Source organism: Convolutriloba macropyga, unplaced genomic scaffold, assembly GCF_964194025.1.
Source record: "Convolutriloba macropyga unplaced genomic scaffold, txConMacr16.3 SCAFFOLD_2067, whole genome shotgun sequence".
NCBI classification, from domain to species: Eukaryota; Metazoa; Xenacoelomorpha; order Acoela; family Convolutidae; genus Convolutriloba; species Convolutriloba macropyga.
The window spans coordinates 1-13,919 of record NW_027453712.1 but is presented as its reverse complement, the minus strand read 5'-3'; the positions used below and the strand labels follow the sequence as shown (position 1 = coordinate 13,919).

The window sequence follows — 13,919 nt, the reverse complement described above, 5'->3', positions numbered from 1 at the left end:
AAGAACAAAAACAGCGAATTCAGGAAAAAAAATTGAGCGACAAAAGGGTCGAAGGCATTAAAAAAATGAACTTTTCACTAAACACTCTTCAATTTTAATTTAATTTTTCAGGAGCAATGGGAAAACCTTTTTTATCAATATAATTTCAAAAAATCAACAAATATAAACAAATACATTAGACGCACGAAAATTGCGGGAAAACACGTATTATCAACGCCATTAAATTCATTAGCCTTCAACGGAAGCCAGTATATACAATAAATGATGCCTCGAGGGGACAATAAGTTTTTTTGCCAATCGTATTTCATCAATAAGACCTTACAACAAGTTAATGACTATGAAAACAACAACAGAGAGAGGCAAAAACCACAAATTCAGTAGAAAAGTGCCTGAAGAAAATGTCGAAGCAACTCAAATCATAAGCTCTTCCCTGAAAACTTTATTTATGATCCGTTGAACTTCTTCCCTAAACCAATAGGGACTCTCAGCAGTAAGATGATGTGATAAGATTTCAAAAGGATCGAAAAACAAAATAAAGTACCCAAAAAAAATATGAATTCTCGTGGCATTGATGTTTTAAAACTAATAGGTAGAAGATAAAACCGCTAACCAGATTAATTTTGGCTATAGTAGAACGGAAATGGATTCTGTTAGAACCAACAATGACCAAGAGTATTCACGAAAAAAAATTAGGAATGGTTGAATTTCAAAAAAGTTTCGAAAAATTATTTTTAAACCCTTAACAGCCAGTAAACTCAATCTTTCATCGGAGCTCAATGACGATGCTCAGATATAACCCATAGGGAGGAAAATGATGTCTGTCATGCATTGATAGTTAAAAAGACATCACAATAAGTCTTATGACAGAAAACAATAACAAAAACAGCAAAAACTAAAATTCAGTAGAAAAATGCGAGAAGAAAGTGTCGAAGACAATTAAACCATTAGCTATTCTCTGAAAACTTTCTCTGTGATCCACTGAACGTCCTCAAGTGACCAATAATTCAAAAAATCCAAAAAAAAAATTTAAAAAAATTGAAATCTTTGTCATTGAAGTCATATAACCAATAGCTAGAAGATAAAACAGCTAAACAGAATATTTTTAGTCGCAGTAAAAAGCAAGTGGGTCCAGTCAATACTGAAACTCACTAACAGTTCAAGAAAAATTTAGGAATTGTTATTGTTCAAATAAAATTTTCGAAAAATGATTTTTATTTTAACAGACATTAAATTCAATAGCTTTCAACGGAAGTCAATAAAAACGCTCAAAGATGCCCCGGTGGCAGTACATTTATGTTTGTCATGCATAGGTATTCATTATGAGATCACAGTAAGTATAATGACTATTAAAACAACAAAAAAAAACGGGAGAAAACCAAAAAATCAGTAGAAAAGTGCAAGAAGAACGTGTCGAAGCCATTTAAACCATAAATTTTTGTTTAAAATTTTTATTGGTCATCCACAGAACATCGTTTTTAAGCTAATGGGAACTGTCAATATTTGGATAATGTGATAAGATTTCAAAAGTAACCAATAATACGTAAAAATCCAAAAAAAATTTTAAAAAATTGAAATTTTTTGTCATTGAAGTCATATAACCAATAGATAGAAGATAAAACCGCTAACCAGTTTAATTTTGGTTGCAGTAGGAAGGAAGAGGGTGCTCTCACCCCTGGACTGACTTACAATTCACTATAATAAGATTATGATTCTTTAATATTCAAAAAAAAATTCGAAAAATTATTTTTTAAGTCTTAACAGCCATTAGCCGCCCCCTCAATGAAATAGACATGTTCACTTAATGCTCATTATGGAACATATTGCACTGTTAGTCAATGAATCCCTACCATAGGACTCCAAAAAAATAGTAAAACTTCAAAAAGAAATTCAAAATTTCATTCAAAATTACGAAAACTCAGAATCGAAGCCAAAAAAAAACATGAGCAATTCCTTGAAAACGACGTTTTTTGTTCATTGCGCTTCATTCGACTATAAAGGAGTTTTGTCATTAATAGAACGTCGATATAAAATGTGACTTGTCTCTAGGTGACTTAAAAAAGCAAAAAAGAGAAAAGTTTTATTAAAAAAAGGGCTCTCAATTAGAGTTCGATTTTTTTTGATAGTGAACTTCCCTATGAGACCAGAACTAGTCTTTCTATCGCCTTGCATTCAACTTTTACGAACTCAAAATTTATTCTTTTTATAGAAATTTGAATTAATGTTTTCGTAAAAAAGATCTTAGTTTGAAGAAAATTGTACTAAAAGTGAACAATCATGCTAAAGATCCCATTGTTCACACAAAACTTCAATCCTCGATAACTCCTCGAAAAAAACGAAATTCAAAAAAATCTTTTTACTTTTGAATTCTACGCTGGACCAGCTTTTTAATGATACCACTCACATTTCTCTACGACGAATATATCGATCGGCCAAAATTCACTGAACAAAAAAAAAACCCATTTGAGTATATAGTTCCTTCCCCCACAAGTGGCGTCGGAACAATTAGAGTTGGGCTAATAACGCTGCCTTGAGGAACGCCTTGGCTTGAAGCTTGAAGCTACAGCTTGTTGATAAGTCAATATTAACTCTCGGTCCTTGAGGTAGCTCACTGTCCACTTTGTGATCCAGGCAGGAACTTGGTTCATCTTCATTTTGTAGATAAGGCCTTTATGCCATACTGTATGAAACGCCTGTTGCACATCAAGAAAGGCTGCTGCTGTTGGATGCTTCCAAAGGGCTTCATTTAGATGTGCTCGGTTAGGCATAGCAAGTTTTCTGTTGTGGATCTGCCAGCTCTGTATGCACTCTGGGAGTTATCGAAGACATTGTGGCTCTCGCAGTGCTTGTTTAGATGTTCTTTCACTGTAACTTCTATAATTTTCCCATGCAGCTCGTGAGTGAGAGAGGACGAGAGAACAATTCGTCTAATCATTGCAATTGGTATGCCGTCGGGTTGTCGGCCTAAATTCTCATAATTTGGTTGTTGGCTACAACTTCTGTCGGCCAATCAGACGGTCTATATTGAAAGCATGGTTCCTTTGGACAGAACTTCTGGAGAAGAAGCAAGAGCATTTAGAAAGACTTATAAACAAAGAGACACAAGTAGCGAAAGAGCACGCTAAGAGTAACAAACGAAAAGCACTCTTGGCACTGAAACAGAAGAAGAGATACGAAGACCAGTTGAAACACTGTGACGGAATTCTACTCAACCTTGACCAACTTCTTGTAAGTACAAATGTAACCAAATTCTTATTGGTTTGGTTTGGTTGGGTTTGGTAACATAACTTTTGATCCAAATTTTCTTCTTTGGTCTCTGAATGGTTTGTGAATTACCACTCGAAAATAATCTGACTCAAGACTTTTGAAAGCAACGTAGCTTATGTAAATAATATGGATAGTTACATCCAGCTTTCAAAAATTGGATTGTTTTTCTTTCAATTCTCTTCAGATCATTTTTTCCTAACAAATCAGATTTTTATTTCTATATTTAAACAACTTCAGCAAATATAATTCCGACGACAGCGTGCTATTGTTCCCATTTTTATAGTTCTGTTGTAATGAATTTTAGTACATTATTTTTCTTGTATGTAATATTCTGACAAGTTTGCAGATGCCCTGCAAAACTTTTGGTAAGGTTTTGTTTTCAGCAGACTTTCGAGATGATTTCCTTAAGTTCTGTAATCGCTTATGGGCATTTGAAAATCCTAGAGACGTTTATTAACTGTTGGTTGCAACTTTATATGAGTTCTGAATTATTTCGCTGAGTTGGCAGTATACATTATTATGTGCAAAGCTACAATATAGAGCCTCATTGATAAAGTTCATGTAAGTTGAATTGTTATTCGTCGCTGTCCCTGGGGCCTGTTTTCCTTTTAACTAACTCGTCCTGACTCATCCTGACATTGTTTTTCTTAAGACCTGTTTACTTACTTGGATTGTTTTTGAAGTAAGAATTGAGTTCTGACTTTGGTCACGCCGGTACGGGAAGTGGAGCAAAAAAGTTTTTATGGCAATAAATTTTTTTATCTCTATTTTAAAAGTAGAGTGAGAGAAGTGTCTTTCAAATTCTCGCTTTCTCAGCAGCTGTTTGTTCTACAAGTTGGGTCTGTTTGATTACTTTTTTCACTAAATTTTGATATGGGTGTTTTATTTTTTTCAAGCCCATCCCCTGTCATATACTGACCATTTTTTGTTTAATGAGTATTGGGATCTATTCTATTTCGGCCTCCAGCGTAGAGGGCCTATGCCATTTACACCCTCAGATGCAATTGCTTTTTGCGTAGTAATGAGTTATATAACAGTACAATTTGAAAGTGCATTCATAAAACATACAAGAGGCCGAAACATAAAGGATCCGGAAATACGCTTAATTGTAGATCAGAGTTTGTCCTGCCATATTATTTTATGCTTTCAACCAACTCTGACCTTTTGTTATGAAGGTTTTGGACGGAAAAATATTTTTTCTGGCTGAAAATTTGTCGACTTGGTTTGGAAAAAAGAATTTCAAGTTCATTAAATTCCTGTTCTTCTTAGCATCATGATTATGTTCAAACGCTTACATATTCAATTTTCGAACCATTGAAGAGCTAAAGAAAGTTTTATAGCTAAAGTTGCTGCACTTAATAACATTGTTTTTGATTATTGTTAGCAGCGCAACTTTTAGATTTCTGCTTTAATCTGCCATAAAATTGATTCAAGGCTAAAAACAACCCAATACAATACAGAACAAAAACGTTGGCGTAATTGAGTATCATCAGGGTACTGTTGTAATCAGTTTAGTGTGAACCCTCGTGTCTTTGTCTGGTTGTTTTACGCAGATTGAACTCTAAATGATTATAGGAATACAGAATAACTTTGCAATGTCATCACATTTTCTATTGTTATTTTTTCATCATGCTCCTTTTTTTTGCAAAAAATAGACGAGTTTGCATAATGACATTACAAGTGCACATTAAAAATGACGAGAAATGACGTCGCATTATAAATTCTAAAAGGGAGGGCAAATTTTTCAGCGCCTAATTGCATTTTCTTAAAAAGAAAACACAAACTGTTACGTGTTAACTATAAATAAATATAGGCAGAGAAAAAAATCCCTGTAAAATAACGCTAAGGTGTTTACACCTAATGTAGGGATAGTGTACATAAATGTTTGCTTTACTTGCCTCTTAAATTGCTTTTGGCTGCTGAGCACAATTTTATTGAATGAAACAAATCTTGACATCGATTCATTTGAAGTCCATCATGCGGAAATTTGGAGTTGCAAGGCAGCTACGGAAATTGGCCAGCGATTTCATCTGTAATTTGATTAAACCCGTTAGTACGGTACAAATTGTTGCTATAACTCGCCCAGATTTATTTGGTGGTTGGGAGCATTATACCAGCCTGACTTTTTTGTTTAGCAAATTTTGGGCGGTCAGTATCTTTGAAAACGAAATCCGAAAGTGTAACGAATGAAATGTCCTAAAAACTGGATCAATGTTTGAAAGTTTTCCTCAGTTTTTCACTTTTCCAGGGAAAGTTAAAGGTATAAATTTTGGAAATTTTTACGTTCTCATTTTCAAATATAAGTTCTGTAAGCGCTTATGGGCATTTGAAAAACCTGAAGACGTTTATCAAATGTTGGTTGCAACTTTATATGAGTTTTGAAGTATTTCACCGAGTTGGCGGTTTGTTATGTGCATAGCTACAATATCGAGCCTCATTGAAATGTTCATATAAGTGGAATTGTTATTCGTCGCTGTCCCTTAAGCCTGTTTTCTGTTTAATTAACTCGTTTTGACATTGTTTTTCTGAAAAGCTGTTTACTTACTTCGATTTTTTTGGAAGTAAGGATTGAGTTCTGACTTTGGTCAGGTCGATAAAGGAAGTGGAGCAAAAAGGTTTTATGGCAATAAATTCTTTTATCTCTATTTTTGAAGTAGAGCGAGAGAGGTGTGTTTCAAAAACTCGCTTTCTCAGCAGCTGTTTGTTCTGCACGTTGGGTCTGTTTGAATACTTTTTTCACTAAATTTTGATATGGGTGTTTTATTTTTTTCAAGCCCATTCCCAATCATTTATTGGTCATTTTTGTTGTTTAATAAATGAATATTGGGGTCTACTCTATTTTGGCCTCCAGCCTAAAGGGCTCATGCCAATTACACCCTCAGATGCAATTGCTGTTTACGTAGTTACGAGTTATATATCAACACATTTTGGAAGTGGGTTCATAAAACATACAAAAGGCTGAAACAGAAAGGATCCGGATGTACGCTCAATCGTGGATCAGGGTTTGTCCTGTCATGTTCTTTTATGTTTTCAACTCTGACCATTTGTTATGAAGGTTTTGGACGCAAAAACAAATTTTCTGGCTTAAAATTTGTCGACTTGGTTTGGAAAAAAGAATTTGAACTTCATTAATTTCCTTTTCATTTTAGCATCATGATAATGTTCAAACGCTTACATGTTTAATTTTCCATTTATTTGGCGATTGGGAGCTTTTTACCAGCCTGGCTTTTTTGTTAAGCAAATTTTTGGCGATCAGTATCTTTGAAAACCAAATCGAGAAGTGTTACGAATGAAATGTCCTAAAAACTGGATCAACGTTAGAAAGTTTTCCTGTTATTCACTTTTCCGTGTAAAGTTAAAGGTTTGAATTTTGAAAAAATTTTTGTTCTCATTTTCAAATATGCTTCGGAATTTAGTTTTGTATGTATTTTTAGCAAAAGAAACGAAATGATTGTAATTTTTTTTTCCTCAATTTTTTTCGGTCTTGAATTTCAGTCTTGTTTAGGTTCATCAAATTGAACCTGAAGTCTTTTTTATTCAGAAGGTGAAATCATTTTAAAACACTTATGGTTTCGTAAAAAGTGTTTTGATAAGTTGATAAAGAAGGAAAATTCAGAAAACAGAATGATTAACAGAATGTTTCTTTTTCTGATTAAAAAAATTTTTCTATTTATTTGTGATTGGTATATTTTGAGTCAATATTTTGTATTGTTAAAACATCAAAAATAACTGTAATAAAACTGTTATTGAAATTGAGAAATTGCGTTCATATGATAGATAACACATCCGAAAAAAATAAATTTGTTTTTAAAAGCAATGAAGGTAGAAAATGTCATTAACTCGATATTTTTTGTTTCCACTGTAATTTAAGTTAATTTTGCAAGTTTGTTTTTTGTATGGAAAATAGTTTATTCAGTATTGGCGTCAGACTCGGTTAAAAAAATTTGAAAAAAAATCTCTGTTTTCATTGTAAATGTAAAAAAGTTGTACAATTAGTTCAAATCTTTTTTCTTTGAAATCTCTGATTTCTTGAGTTCAAATCATAACAACTTTTTTCTCATTTTTTTGCAACTTTGAGAAGAGCACGGATTTTGACTGTAGAAGAAACCAGAAATGTAAAAAAAAATGCAAATAATTTTTTAAATAAAGCATAAATTGGAATGTATCTTGGATATCCTATTCATTTGGTATCTAAGACTTTGGAATCATCTATATAATTGAGTTTTCTGGTTTATGACGGAGAATTCATCGAAAAATAATTTTTTGAGCAAAAGTTTTGTGTGAACAAAGCCAAAATTAGATTACTTAATAAATTGCAACAGTTTCAGATGCCATTGAAAAGAGGAAACGACACTTTTTAGTGATCTCAAAACACCCTTGCGTCTGCGTTGTCTAGCCCCCTCCCCCAGTAGCAACTTAATTGGATCTGATACCCCGATGCGGCGCTACCCATTTCAGTCTGATCAGAATGGTCTAAGTTCGCTCACTTCAGCCTGGGTTATCTTGCCGATCAATTGGAACAGACATTGTTTTTCTTGGATTTGGGTTAAATAACAAACGGACCCTTCTTCTTTTTTTTAACTAAACAATAGTTGTTCTTGCTTCTTTAAAGTTGTTCACAGTTACGGCTGTGAATTACAGGATCATATAGAGGACTCTAAACTCAATGCCGAGGTAGGCAAAGTTATGCAACAAGCGGCCACATCTCTGCAACAAACTCAGAAATCAAACAATTTGGACAAACTGGAAGACATGATGTATGACATTGAAGAACAGATCCAACAGGGCGAGGCCATCAACGATGCCCTCTCAAGACAGATCGGCTACGGAGCCGATGACCTTGATGAAGACGACCTCGAGGCGGAGTTGAACGAATTGATGCAGGAAGACCTGGATGCGGAGATGCTCAACATCGCACCAGTGCCTGGAGAGTCTCTGCCAAGTGTACCTACGTCAAGTCTGCCCGCCGTCAAGGACGAAGACGATGGCATGGATGAATTGAGAGCCTTTGCGCAATCCAAGTGAAAATTAAATTTGGATCTATTACCTTTTCCCCTGGAGCAAAACTGTTTTCAAAGAAAGTGTGAGTAAATTAATTCAGGTTTTTTGCATTTACAATATGGCTCATGATACCTTAAAGGAAGAGTAGTAAGATAGCTTAGCAAAGCACCAATTTCATGTTCATATTCCACTCCAGGGGAAAACAGATTCAAGTTTTTTTGCGAAAAATTATCCTGTTGTTTTCATATCAAATCGATGAGCTAATAATGTAAATTACTCATTGCAGATTTACGAAAAAAGTTGTTGGATATGCAGGAAAAAGTGTGTTATGTTGAAATCCTCTTACAATAAATAGTAACTTTTTAATTGAAAATCTTATTACTCCCACCTACGTTTGAACCACATTATTTGCGGGACTTATACTCTCAGGTCATTTTTTTCTTGAGTTTAATTTTGCCGAGCGATTAATATGAGTGGTGTTATTGTTAGACATTTTGTCGAACATTCAGTAATAATTCAAATTAGAACGTCATCTTTTCTGTAACGGTGGCCAACGGTGGTAACGCTGGCCAATGTCTCCATTTTCTGCCAGTGTTACATTTTCTAAAAAATGACTCATTATTCTGGTTCTTGACTTTTTTCAGCCTACGCAACTGAAAGGCTTGAGCGAATATTCAGCGTAATCATTTCCTGTTTTTTTTCCGGTTCGTTCGCCCAATTAGCAATTATTTCATATTTTTTCAGCATCTTTGATCAATTTTCCTACACATAGTAATCTTAAAAAAATATTCAGAACAGATTTGTTTTTCACTGAATTTTTTTTTACAGTTGAGAAATACCCTGAACAATATAGTTATTGCTTTATTAGTGTTTCTTAGCCAAAAACTATCACTCCAAAATGGAAGCAAAACTCCAATACTTTCCTTGACTTTTTACACTCTAAAAAAGTTCAGGTAAATTTGCATCGGAACAAGTTCAGGTGTGGTTACCTGAAAATAACTTTTATTGCATTCAGCAGTGAAACAACAAAAATTTAGCAGTAAACTAAAACACAATTCAAATACAAACTCTAGAGGAAACATCAACACATTTATTATGCAGTGTCCAGCTTTTTTTAAATTTTGCAAAGTTACGGTTAAGTTTAGCATCAAATTTTCCCACTCTTCTATTTTTGGGAGCATCTTTTTGAGTTCGTCTTTAAAAACAATTCGTGTTCTTAAACTTGTCCCCTAGCATACTATAAGAAAGTTATTTGACAAATATGTAAGAAAAATGAGCGAATAGTGTTATTTATTAAATGAGTTTGTGCAGACAATTCAAGTAGTTTTTATTTATTGTCTTTTGAAATTTTGGAGGATATAGACCGTAAATGGACCAGTTTGCTTAACATGGTTCATTTTTCAGCGTCAAAAGTTCAAGTTATCAAAATAAGCATTTTTTGTTTACCGTTTGAGTAGTAGACCAAATCAAGGAGGGTCGGTAATGTGCGTTAGCACATAATGTTCCGATCCCTCTGATCCACGTTCTGGTTTAATTGTCTACCAAATGAGGAAGAGATAGAAAAACTTTCAAAAACTTACAAATCATTAAACAAACAACAAAAAATAATACTGGATTAGAGAGCCGATAAAACTTGCTTGCCATTAATGAGAGCACTGGACAAGACAAACATAAAATTCAATTAAGAGAAAACAACAATGACGACAAAAACTCGTTGTCTATTTAAAAAAACACTTAATAACAAAATGAAAACTGAATCAGTTAAGACTCGAAATAATTAAATTCACTTGTACTACAGTTGATTTTCAATATAAGATATATCAACTGTCAACAACGAGACCCGGTAATAGGCCGACAAAGAAGATCAAAAACGATTTCCAACAGATTACCAGTTTCAAAGTGATTAACACCAACTTGAATCAACTCATATCAAGTTAATAAGAAAGTTAATTTGTATTTTATAGTAAGCAATTGAGACAAGTCATTATCCATAATATGTCATATGACTACAAAAGAACGGCAAAATCGAAAAAAATAATTAAATGTAACAGGAAAATGACTCCGCAACCGTTAAAGCGATATGTTAATTGGAGAACATCAAATATCTTCATTTTTTGTCAACGCCAATGGGGACACAATATTGGTGCTATAATGTGGCGATGAATTTGGGTTCATTAGAAGAAGCTGCGAGCGGTCGTTAGAGATACCAAGCCACAAAAATGACCAAAATAAGATAAAAATAACAAAACCTCAAAACACAGATTTTTTAAAACAAATGTTTTCAAAAATTCAAACAAACCATAAGCTTTCAACTTATAATCTAAACAGATTAACTTGTAACTGCTCAGGCAGCCAGTGTGGCTTGTTATTAGTGGAACGACAAAGAAACAACAAGTACGAGCAGAATCCAAAAATTTACAAACAATTTATTGAAACCCATATGTTGTAGTCATTTATATAAACTATAAGACACTGAAAACCAATAAAACAGTCAATTGATTATAAAATTCCTTGCACTTTCTTTTTGTCTCTTCTCATTTTAAATAGGCCTCATTTGGAAAGGGTCTTTTAAAACGCAAAAACTGACCAGTATCGAAAACTCAAGTTTTTATGGAAACAGATTTCTAAGCTCTATGGACAACAAACAAAACATAATCAAAAGCACAAATTTTATTTCGAGCAACATTGTGCTGAGGCCTGTAAGTAATGAGACAAGGTTGCTCTTTGACGACAATAGGAACAAGAACTGGGAATAGCAAAAATAAATTCTTTAAAAAAATAATTGAAACACATTAAAATATTTAGTTACAAACTTAAATTATAAACAAGATTCACTTAAACATCTTTAGAAGCAATTGAAGACGTTGATTGTCAGGAATATGACCAACGAGAACAAAAAGAACGGCAGTGAGAGGTAAAAACAAAAAAAACTTCAATATATTTTTTGTGAGAGAACGGAATTTCAGCCGTTAAAGCTATAGATTATTCACTGAAACCTATAAAAGTGCTCTTTTACACATTCTGGCAGTCTTTAAAACCTCACTGACATTCTATTAAAAAAGTATACTCAAAGTCATAAGAGGCCTTAGATAACAAATGGAAGCATTGTATAGGTTCACCTCTAGCTGTTACAAAATTGGATCTTTGATTAAGAAGACGGTGTGATGAGGCTGCAAAAATTTGACAAAGTATGCAAAAAACTTTGCACGCAAAACAAGGGAATTAATTTAAAATTTATCAAAACACAATGTAAAAGCCATAAAAACTAAGAGCTTTTCGCTGATAGTATAATATATTTTCATTTGGCTAAATTCTGATTTAAATAGGATCCTTCATTGATTGGGATTGGGTTTGAAATCATTCTCGTCAGAAGTCACTAAGTAAACAAGATGCAACAATTTTTTGCAGTAGACCCCGCGCCAATATAATACGAGTAGTTACTGACTGCAAGAATCCAACATGAGTTCAAACAAAACCCTGATTTTGCTGTGCGTCCGAGAAAATAAATAATTATTCCGTATTTTTGCAAAATAGATCAATTAGAAAAAGGAAATGTCAATTAACCAAAAATATCTGATGCTTTTTGTATAATTATTGAGTTAATTTTTCCAAAAAAACCTACAAAACTTTATTTAACGAAGATTCCTAAAGGAATCCAAAGTACAACTCTAGCCATTTTGGAGATTTCAAAGGCTGTAACACCGGATTTTAGATCTGTACTTTGGGCATATTTAAACATAGTTGGATACAAAAACATTTTTTGAGCCATTTTTGATTTAAAAAGGTCTGAGGTTCAAAAAATTGAGCAAAAACAATTAACAAAAGAACTCTGACAAAACCAATCGGCAAGCCTTCTTTAACCTTAAAACTAAAACCAATAACATCTTTAAAAAGTATATAAATCAAAAATTTGTTCGAAAAATGTGAATAAAAGCAACAGAATTCCGTCTACTATTCACAGAACTCGATAACTCACTGTGAAAAACGAATAACAAGAAAATCTTTTTAATTCCATATTCTGCGATTGAGGGGCTTTCTAATGATATCAGTCGCAACAATCTACGATGATTATATCGATCAGCCGAAATTAACTGAACAAAAAACCATTTGAGTATATAGTTTCTAGCCCCTCAATTGGGTCGGAACAATTAAACAAAATTCAATCCAAATTTCAGTAAATTAGATTTTAACTTATTTCATTTATAAATCATTAAAAAAATTTTCTGTTTGAAATCCTTGATTCCCGCTTCATTATTACCTGCTGTTCTCAACTGCAATGAGATTTTGTCTTTCTCAATAACTCAGAGAGGTTTTGATCAATAGCTCATGGCCTGGATTTTTGAAGTTCATCCAGTCGTGCTGTTTTTTTTATTATTGGTCTCTCATCGTGATGGTCAGCATTATTTTTTTAGTAAAATTGTTGGTATTGACTATTGAACTAATCAAACTAAGAAGAAAAGTAAGAAGAATATTGTAATTTGCATATAAAAAACAATAAACCTTTGCAAAAACAAAAATTTTTTTACAAAAAATACTGATTACAGAGTATTTTTGAATTTGAAAAAAAAAATCGAAAAAACACGTGACCAAAAACATTGCCGTGTTTAATTACTCCTTATATGTTTAACAATCACACTCGTTACTTTCTTATGAGTAATTGATTTAACTAAGCCAATTGTCTACAAATTTTTTTTTAAAATTAACGCTTTTTCTTTTCTTTAAATTGCTTTTTCATAATAACCGCTAAAAAATAGTCCTAATTTTTTCATGAAAATTAACCTGAGTTTGTTAGCAGAATCGCGCTGTTAATTAGCAAAAATTAATGATTAAAACGCCAATTGCATTAAGGACCATTGATTAAAACAACAAGCTGTTGATGGAATATCAAAATTATTGAGTTTCAACTGAATGGACAGTAGATTTGTCAGAGTTTTACAAAGCCGAAAGATCTACAAAATATTATCGTCAAATGAAACGCCAAAAATTGACCAATATTCTGTCTTAAAAATTTCCAAAGATTTAGTCGAGGTCTTCTTCGAAGACTTGAGATTTCAGATTTAATATGTTTTTGTTTTAGATGAAAAATATGTTTTTATTTTAGATGAAAATAGATGAAAAAGCTAACAATATATACAATGAAAGATTCAGAAAAAAACAAAAATTGGGGCATTTTGCTTTCTTTGGTCTTGATCAATTCAAACCGGTTTCAATTCGCACCGTCCTACCGTTTAATTTCAGTCAATACTTTGATCCCAGCAGCTGCAAAGCGTAATGTCTTGTAAAAGTAAGATGCTTTCAATTGAAATATGAGACTCTGGCCAAGCGTTTCGTTTAAGCATGCTTCTGTAATCTTGCGTTGACAACTGGCTTCTTGACATAAACATATATATACATATATATATATATATATATATATATATATATATATATATTATATATATATATATATATATATATATATATATATATATGTGTGTGTGTGTGTGTATTAACAATATTTAGTGGCTATCATAGATAGAAGTTTTGTATTTACTGGTTTTCATAGCTGGTGATAGTAATAGTTTACAAATATACTTCATATGCAGACTGAATTGAACGTAGCCATTCCAGTAACTAAATGACGATCAAAAGTGATAGCCCGCAAGAAAATTTTC

The 13,919-nt window shown here is 32.8% G+C and overlaps 1 pseudogene; it reads left to right on the top strand.

The window, feature by feature from the left end:
• The first annotated feature begins 2,942 nt into the window (after positions 1 to 2,942).
• On the top strand, positions 2,943 to 8,312 carry LOC142358493 (charged multivesicular body protein 4c pseudogene; annotated as a pseudogene).
• Positions 8,313 to 13,919: the final 5,607 nt, after the last annotated feature.